This window comes from Mobula hypostoma, chromosome 9 (genome assembly GCF_963921235.1).
Source record: "Mobula hypostoma chromosome 9, sMobHyp1.1, whole genome shotgun sequence".
Classification (NCBI taxonomy): Eukaryota; Metazoa; Chordata; class Chondrichthyes; order Myliobatiformes; family Myliobatidae; genus Mobula; species Mobula hypostoma.
This window is the reverse complement of record NC_086105.1, coordinates 36,984,384-36,993,700: the sequence shown is the minus strand read 5'-3', so window position 1 is coordinate 36,993,700 and position 9,317 is coordinate 36,984,384. Positions and strand designations below refer to the sequence as shown.

The 9,317-nt window shown below is 39.3% G+C and overlaps 1 protein-coding gene across 2 annotated transcripts in view; it reads left to right on the top strand.

The window, feature by feature from the left end:
- LOC134351648 (FYVE, RhoGEF and PH domain-containing protein 4-like) overlaps nucleotides 1–9,317 on the top strand; it is a 274,569-nt gene that overhangs the window by 75,061 nt on the left and 190,191 nt on the right. The gene's annotated exons all lie outside the window — the stretch shown is intronic.

Sequence of the window (9,317 nt, the reverse complement as noted above, 5' to 3'; positions counted from 1 at the left end):
GATCCAAGAGAATGAGAAGATCACTAATATATGGCACGTGTCTCTGTATCAGCACCTAACTGGATCACAAACTTCCAGCCTTTCTGCTCTGTAGTGGAGCTTTTGTCCATTCTGTTATCCCTATTGCATTCTGCCTCAAGAACTTATATTACTAGTGAACATTTACTTCCCAAATCTTCAAGTATTTGAGAAAGTGTGGTTGTGGTGTAAATAGAAAGGGTATGGAGTTTCAAGCGAGTTGAAGGATATTTTTGTGTTGTGAATTTCCTTGAAGCTACTATGTAGAGGCCAAGGTAGAACCTAACCAATACATCCATTATCCAGGGTATTAGCTTGCAACAAACCACCAGTGTCTGGACACAACAGTGTATCAGTTATACCATGTGAGGCACTCCAGTTCTTAAAGCCACGCCATACATCAATACACCACAGAGATGGTAATGATTTTGCTGACAAGCTTATAAATCCGTATGTATTAGGAAACAAGAACTGGAAATGGAAGCAGCTGCTTCCTATTGAGTAGCTTTGCCTGAAAAGGAGCAATTAATTCAGGCCTGTGTCTTATTCTGGTTGCCCCTACTGTTTATTTCAGTGTTGTTCCTTTTTGCGCCTTGTGACGCATTGGGCGGCATTTTTTTTTTCAGTTTCCTTAGCATTTGTCTGGTTTTTTTTTAAAGAGGCCACGTTGCTAGCTCAACACTCAACCGAGTATAGATGGAAGGGGCCCAGCCGGATTCGAAACTGGGACCATTCGCCTTCAAGTCCACTACACCACCGGCTTAATTTCAGTATGAAGAAACAATACTATAATTTTATTCTTTGTTGGAGGACTGATTATGGATAAATTTATTATATTTTAATTGTATTTTAGGCATTACTAATGTTAGTGTGTTTATTGTTACATTGTAGTTTATGCTGGGAACTAGTTTATTGCCTGGCTCTTTTCTAAGTAAAAGATAAAGAATTTCTAAAATTAGCAGGGAGTTATTCAGGCATCCTAGTTTGTATCGCTCACTTACTATTATATACATAACAATAAATCTGATTTTTAGTTTGCTTGCCTTTGTCAACGACAAAGGGAAGCAGACAACAGCAATTACCTCGTGTTGCTTAGACACACCATTCCCTATATAACCCGGAGCCCAGGTAAGTGGAAACCTTCATTTAAAGTACTGTATGTGGATTTACTTTCAAACTGAATCCAAGCTTGACTTTGCTTCTTTAGATTGTTTTCAGCTGAGATCGGCTTGAATAGAAAGCATGTTATTTCTTGCATGTTATTATTGCACCAAACTGTTGATGTGACTACATAAAAGAAACCAGTGGCAATGGAAGGGTAATTGTATTATTGGTACTTCCCATTAGCGAAGAGGTAGAGGATCCTGAGCTGTGGCTGCAAAACAACAAATGTTGCTTTCCATTTTTCTCTTTTCTATTTATGATTTATAATTTAAATTTTTAATATTTACTAATTTTTACTATTTTTAATATTTTAAATATTTAATATTTGTAATCCAGGGAGCGGGGAGCGCAGAATAAAATATCACTGTGATGATTATACGTTCTAGTATCAATTGTTTGGCGACAATAAAGTATAAAGTATATGTCACACATTATAAATTGATAGAGAAATGATCTTAAATCTGCCCCTGATTCTTATACATATTTCTCTATCAATTTTTGAATATTTTAGATTTCTTGGCAATTGGTTTGCTTGTGACATTGATTTTCACAATCTGGACATTGTGAGCAAGGTTTTGAGTCATGACAATTACAGAAGTTATTTTTAGAGGTTTTTATGAGAGAGTGCATTGTCACATGGAGAGGATTGTTCAGAAAGGAAGTACCTTTCTCTGTCTTGTGCTAATCTGTCAGATCTGTTAAAGTCATTTGTGTAAAAGCTCATTCCAGTTTAAATCCTTCTGTTTGGCTTTACTCTAAATGCAAAGATGGCTCAAACAGTTTTTGAGTGAGACGTCAAAGGGGAACTGAGCCATACCCAAATACAAACATGCCATTTGAGTTGTTTAGTTAAATATTTTACACCCAGTATTTGCTTTTCACGCTGTCATTTGATTAAAACCCACCCTTTTAGACTGGAGAATATATATGTATGTGAGCTGAATCAAGCTAATTATGACATAATACATCAAGGACTTTCGAAAATTGGGTTCAGCTTCTGTAATAAGAGAAGAACCACAACTTGGATAAAAGAAAAGCAAATTCAAATTTGATGGAATTTGTTCTTGGCTGTTTTTGAGTCCTTAAAGCACAAAATAAGGCTTGGCACTGAATGACATGCATCATGTCAAAAGCCATTTTGGTAAGGATCTTTGTACATGTATAGTGAATATTAACTACGTTGGGTGATCGCTTTGTGTATTCAGTCCACTGGAATAACCCTCAGGTTCCAATTGCTTACCACTTTTATTCTCCATCCCACTGCCTTTCTGTTGCCTCCTACCCTGTTACAATGAGAACTGATGCAAGCTTGAGAAACAACTCAACTTGCATCTGGTTATATTACAAGCTTCTGGATTCAATATTGAACTCTCCGACTTAACATAACATACTCTTGTATATGCTAACATAACAGGCATATCCCAATACGCCAGAACCATATCAGCAACAAATTACACAAATGTAGTAGCTCAGTCTTATCCCATCTATCACACGAATTCACTGTAACAAATAATTTGTCTTTGTTTCGTCCATATTTCGCCGCTACCTATATAAAATTATTACTCTCATTCTAATGAAACATTAACAGTTTCCTATTTCACAGCTGCTTTGCAAGCTGCTCAGTTTTTCGAGAATTTCCACTTTCTGTTTTTATATCATGCAGCCTATTGGTATAAGTCCCACATCTTTATCATTCACATCTCATCACACAAATCAAATTGCTGTGCTGGTAACTACTGCCATTATATCATTTTGACGTCCTTTCGCAAACATCCCTGTTTATTCTGCACATTCTTTTCCTGCACATAGCTTTCTCCTACTGAAAGCTAACGTGCACCTTTTTCCCAATGCTGATCAAAGGTCACAGTCCCGAAATGTTGTGTTTCTCTTTCCACAAATGCTGCCTGAGCTGCTAAGTTTATCCAGTTTTTTTTTCCCTATTTTGCTTCAGAGATACTGAAAGTTAGCCAAACATGACAATGATCAATATATAAAGCCAACTTAACTGCAACACTGTTAGTTTGGAGGTCAGTGTTCCAGCATATTCACTGAAGAGTGCAGCATTGAACATATATTCAGCAGCAGTAAAGTCCCAAACAGCCAGTACAATTTAAGATGATCATCAACTACTTGCCAGCTTTTTTTCTTGTTGTGGCAAGTATTCTCCTGCTTTCTGTAGCTGTTTCAAGTTGCAAGTCTACAAGAAGTGTATACCAAGAGCTGAAGGAAATCTTGCTGACTTCAGAGCTTCTGCACAAACCATTCCTCCCAGACAAGTTTGTATTTCAGACATTCCCCTTTCGAAATAGCATAACGTGGAACTGAGCAAAGGGCTCTCAGATGAGGGGAGACATCATGAAGGTGAGATCAGAAGGAGGAGCCCTGACCCACCCAACAGCTCAGCCTTCTAAGCCTCACTCAAATCTGTCACCGATGGTAGCCATTAACTCCACTTAGGACTGCAGCAGCAATGACTTTCAAGTTGGAGACGAAAGAGACTAGCTGTTGGAATCTGGAGCAACACATAAGAAGTGTGTGTCTTCAGGAAGGGTCTTGATCTGAAATATTGACCGTCTATTTCTCGCTTTAGATGCAGTCTGACCCGCTGTGTTCCTCCAGCTTTTTATGTGTGGCTTTCAAGTTGCCGAGTTCCATAAATATTTATCTACCTGTCTCCTTTTAAGCTAGAACTGGAGATATGTCTTGCAGTTTGTCGTGTCTGGTAGTTACTGGAGAAACACCTGATTTGGAACGATTAGAGCAAATGAAAAAGTAAAAACTTGGGGGATTAGGCTAGCTCATATATCCAAAGAACAAGTGGATAAAAGTATGCTTGAAAGCCAGAAAGCCATGCAAAATATGCTAGAGCAGACCAGTGGCACAGTGAACCAAAGCTTCTGCTGTTCAGATTATTCTGAAGCATTTTTTTCAGTGCATGACAAATTGTGGGTTGTGGTTCAAAGTCAGGTGTAGCTTACTGCATAACCTTACCATGATGAGGGAACCACACGAGTTATTGACTCAAGCACAGGAGAGAGAAGTTGAAGAGAAGGAACAGGAAGAAGGATGTAGCCATTTCAACAGCCTTGTTCCGTTTGCCTAGAAAATGTAGATGACCCCATTAAATGAAATGCTGATGGTCATTCGCCAATAGTCCCTTCCAGGGGTATCTTCCTTCTCTAATTGGTCATCTAAGTCTAGTTGGTTCGTGTAGCCGTCACAAAATAACTAGTCCAAAACATGTTCTTCATAAATTATATGCATTTTTGGTAAAATTGTGTAGCGCATGGCCAAGTGGCTAGGGCGTTGGACTAGTGATCTGAAGGTCATGGGTTCAAGCCTCGGCCGAGGCAGCATGTGTGTCCTTGAGCAAGGCACTTAACCACACAATGCTCCAGTCTACCCAGCTGAGAATGGGTACCAGCAAAAATGCTGGGGGTTGACCTCGCGATAGACTGGCGTCCTATCTGGGGAGGAGTCTCGTACTCTCAGTCGCTTCATGCCACAGAAACCGGCATAAGCACTGGCCTGATGGGTCACAAGGCTTGTGTCAGACTTTAATTGGTAAAGTGGCTTCAAGTTGACTAGAATTGTGAAATCAGAATCAGGTTTAACATCATCTGTTATCCACATTGTCAATAAATGAGCCAATGGGTAGAATGTGAAATTCAATTTCAGCTTGTTCACCATCACTGACTTGTTCCTTTCTCATAGCTACACATTTAAGTTGTAGTTCTTGGATATCACAAGTGAAAAATGCACAAAGGCAAAGTTGTAGTTTGGGGACAGTGGGAAGCCAAAAGATCCATGCTGACCCTTTATGTAGCTTGTAAAACAGAAGGATGAGGTTTGACTTTGAGGTGGGATTTAGATCTGCTTTCCTCCACAGCCTTGGTATTGAGTAACCCAGTGGTGGCCAGCATAAGGACGCATTGCGTACTTGCCAGCTCCAGTTAGTTACTGCAGTTCCTAGATGTGAGTGCTGTACGGTGTGGTGGCTGTCATAGCTGAATAGCTGACCACAGCTGCATGATGTGGTATCCGTGTCCAGGACTGGAAGCCATATAAGTAGTGTGTATGCTAAAGTCTGTCCCGAGCCTTGTGGCCCATCAGGCTGGTGCTTATGCCGGTTTCTGTGGCATGAAGTGACTGAGAGTGTGTATATTTGACAATATTTGGGGCTGGTGATGTAGTAGGCAGGATATTCCCCAACGTTAATGGTCATATGAGGTATTGAAGTCTTTGTGACAATGCAGTGAACTTCAGGGCCATCAGTTCAGTGAAATACGACAACCAACAAGCCACCTTCAGCATGTATGTGGTAAAAAACAGGAGGATCAGCATTATGGGGACATGATTGACTGAGACAACTACAACTTGATTGGAGATAGATCCACCATTGTATCCCATGTAATAGGGTCGTCTGGAAGCAAATTAAGAAAGTTACTGGATGATGCCACAGCTGTCTCCCTGCTGTACACCATGAACTGTTGCCCAACAGAGGTCAAACAGGCATTGATGCCAACTTCTGTGTCTCTGGTTGGAAAGCGTATTGGACCAAGGAAGGACCATGCTGCTCAGAGGAGTGCGCGTTAAGGTTATTGCATGAGCTTCAAATGGGAGACAAAAAGCTGCTTGTAAAAGCAGATGCAAAGACCAAAGTCCAGCTGGATGAATGGAAAACCAAAAAGAAAAGAGTCAACAGAGATACGAAAACAGAGAATTTGTCAGATGATGTTGTGGATGAAGAAACCAATACGAGAGATCAGATCATAAAGGGAGCAATAGAAGGATTATTAAGAGAATACTCCTGTGATCTAAGTGCCCCATCCCAAGATCAAGATGCACATTCTAGAAAGAAGAAATAGGAAAAGAAATAAGAGGATGGTATAAGTGATATGGAAATGGAAAAGGATAAATGAGGCGTAATTTTTTGAGAAATTAGCAACTTCAGAGATACTTTCAAAAAACTGGAAGAAAAAAGTCAATAAATTGTAAGACTATAGTTGAAAAGAAAAGAAATAGAGAGAAAGAATGTGAGCAAGAAAGAGAAAGGCTTGAAAAAGAGATGTAATGCGAGAAAGAAAAAGAGCTGTTGGGGATCGTGAGCGAGACCTTGAAAGGGATTGTGAGAGAAGCAAGTATCAAAGTAGATTCAGAGATGAAAGCTGAGAAAACAAGAAGAAAGGTATCCAGAGCTGTCAGAACCACTTCCTGCAGTCTCAGAGTCAGCTCCTACAATCACCACGGAGGAGGCCCCAGAACCCGAGACTGTTTCACAGCCACAAGTCTCACCTGCCAAGCAGAGAGACCTCCCTCGTCAAGAAAAACATTATCCCACAAAATCCTCCACGGCAATTAAAACTTCAGGCCTGAATGAGACAATTTTAAATGTAGTATGCTGTGGATGTCTGTATATAGTAGTTGTATTATATAGTATATTGTGTACACAGTTGAGATGCATTCTACATCGAGTTGTAGCTAAGCAGGAAGGAGTGTCATCTATTTAATATTCAATATTTGAATGATATTGTTGATTATGCATTTTTGTTTTTCTTTTAATAATTATGGGTTATATGTAAAAGTACATGAATTGCATATGTCATGAGGTACATATGCACCTTGCTTAAAGTAAAACTTAATATACACAAGTTATGGGTGATTCTTCAATTAGGGGCACTTTTGACTGCTTGAAATTCTGAAAAATAAAATTCCTTGAAACTTTTTTTATGTTATAACCTTTAGTTTAGGCTCTGGAATGAAAACCAAATCCTGGCATTGATCAACCTTTAAGAGAATTTTTATACTTTAAGGCGTCTTTGCAGAGTTTTCATGGATTAGTGTCATTACCATCACACCATGAAAGTACTGAATTTAATTTAAAATGAAATGGCAAACAAAGATTTCAAAGTCAATCTTGCAAATAAAATAATGCCCTTTAATAAACATGTTCTAACTAATTTTTAAGTACATTCAGAATATAATTTTGAGATTTTCTTAAGCGTGTCAATATTTTCCTTGACTAAACAACAAAACAGTTGTTTACTTATTAAACTATTGAAATTTTAACTCTTTTTGACAGAACTGATTTTGACATCAAAGCACTTGACTTGAGCAAACGATTTCAGACCAGTATTACCAAACAAATCTTTATTTCCCATCAAAATATGCGCTGTGATGGTAATGACAAAATACTTTTGACATTGGCCAACAATGGTTTTAGTTTAACATTAACTCTTACAAACATCTGTCCAACTAGAAAAACCAACACTTACAATTAAAACACTTACAATTAGGTTCTTACAGTCTGCACTATCTATCAAAATTCCTTAAGAGATCACAATTTTTAAGGCAGGCGACTAGAGAAATTTGTTAAAGACATCCACGTGAAACATGAACACAGGCAGCCCAGCTTAACTAGGCATTGTCTAGTCTTGATAAAAAAAAACAATAATGCTTACAGAACATCTGCCTAACCTTCCCCAGCTCTGGAATAAGCAGCAATTCAAATTTCAAACAGATTATAGAGATCATTATTTTTCAACTGTCCATAAGAGAGAATATTTTTTAACACTGACAACACATTTATTCAACCCTCTTCACACTTTTTCTAATCAGTAAGACTCATGAAGCATTCACAGAAACCTGAACAACAATGAAAAAAGCAACACTTGAAATTTAAAGCACCTCCTTACAGTCTCCATTAGTGCATCAGTGAAACCTCAGCGAGATGGAGGTCATTCTGTTCTTGTTGCTGGCCTGTTGGAGATTCTGGTGGGGTATTCTCTGATAACAGGGTCTCGGCCTGAAATGTCGACTGTACCTCTTCCTAGCGATGCTGCCTGGCCTGCTGCATTCACCAGCAACTTTGACGTGTTTTGCCTCTCCTTTCTTATAGCAGCTCTTTTGTTTCTCTGATTAACGCTCCACTGTCACCTCTTCAGTCTCTGTTCACACTTGGTAATATGAGTTGATCTTAAGTTTTCCTGTCCCCACTTTTTTTTTGTGTGTGTGTGTCTCTCTCTCTCTCTCTCTCCCTCTCTCTCCCCTTCTCTCTCTCTCTCTCTTTCTCGCTCTGTCTCTTTCTCTCTCTCTCTCTTTCTCTCTTTCTTTCCCTTTCAAGGTACAGCTGATGTTTCTTGATTGGTCTGCTGATGATGTTGGGGGAATCTTGACAACCTCACCACCAGTTGTGCCATAGTAATGACGTTCTCCTCACTTGTTAAAGAAAAAGTTGGCAAAGCCTCACACTGGCTAACTCGAGGATAGCTAGCTTGTAAATGTAAATTAAATATACAGAAATGTCTATTATCATGTGATATGTCTATTCTGATATGTCTATCCACAGCCTCCTCTACTGTCAAGATGAAGCCACACTCAGGTTGGAGGAACAACACCTTATATTCCGTCTGGGTAGCCTCCAACCTGATGGCATGAACGTTGACTTCTCAAACTACCGCTAATGCCCCACCTCCCCCTCGTACCCCATCCGATATTTATTTATTTATAAACACACATTCTTTTTCTCTCTCACCTTTTATTCCCTCTGTCCCTCTGACTATACCCCTTGCCCATCCTCTGGATTTCCCCTCTCCCCCTTTTCTTTCTCCCTAGGCCTCCTGTCCCATGATCCTCTCATATCCCTTTTGCTTATTAACTGTCCAGCTCTTGGCTCCATCCCTCCCCCTCCTGTCTTCTCCTATCATTTCGGATCTCCCCCTCCCCCTCCCACTTTCAAATCTCTTACTAGCTCTTCTTTCAGTTAGTCCTGACGAAAGGTCTCGGCCCGAAACGTTGACTGTACCTCTTCCTAGGGATGCTGCCTGGCCTGCTGCGTTCACCAGCAACTTTTATGTGTGTTGCTAGAGTTACGATTACCTAACTTTTAAAACTACAGTACTTGTTTTTGTTAGAACTATTTTTTTTCTCTTGAAAATCTACCCCAGGGACAGAAAATTTACCCTAATTACATAATCACCCTTATATCCTGTCTCCCTTGTGTTTCTTTCAATTAGTTTTTATGTTTTGGAGTTACAAAGCATAACATTAAATACCAGTCAAAAATCAATCTAAAGTTATGCTGCAGACAATTTTAAATGTCAGAATGAATGTTCAATGAGGTGCTCATGTTAAAT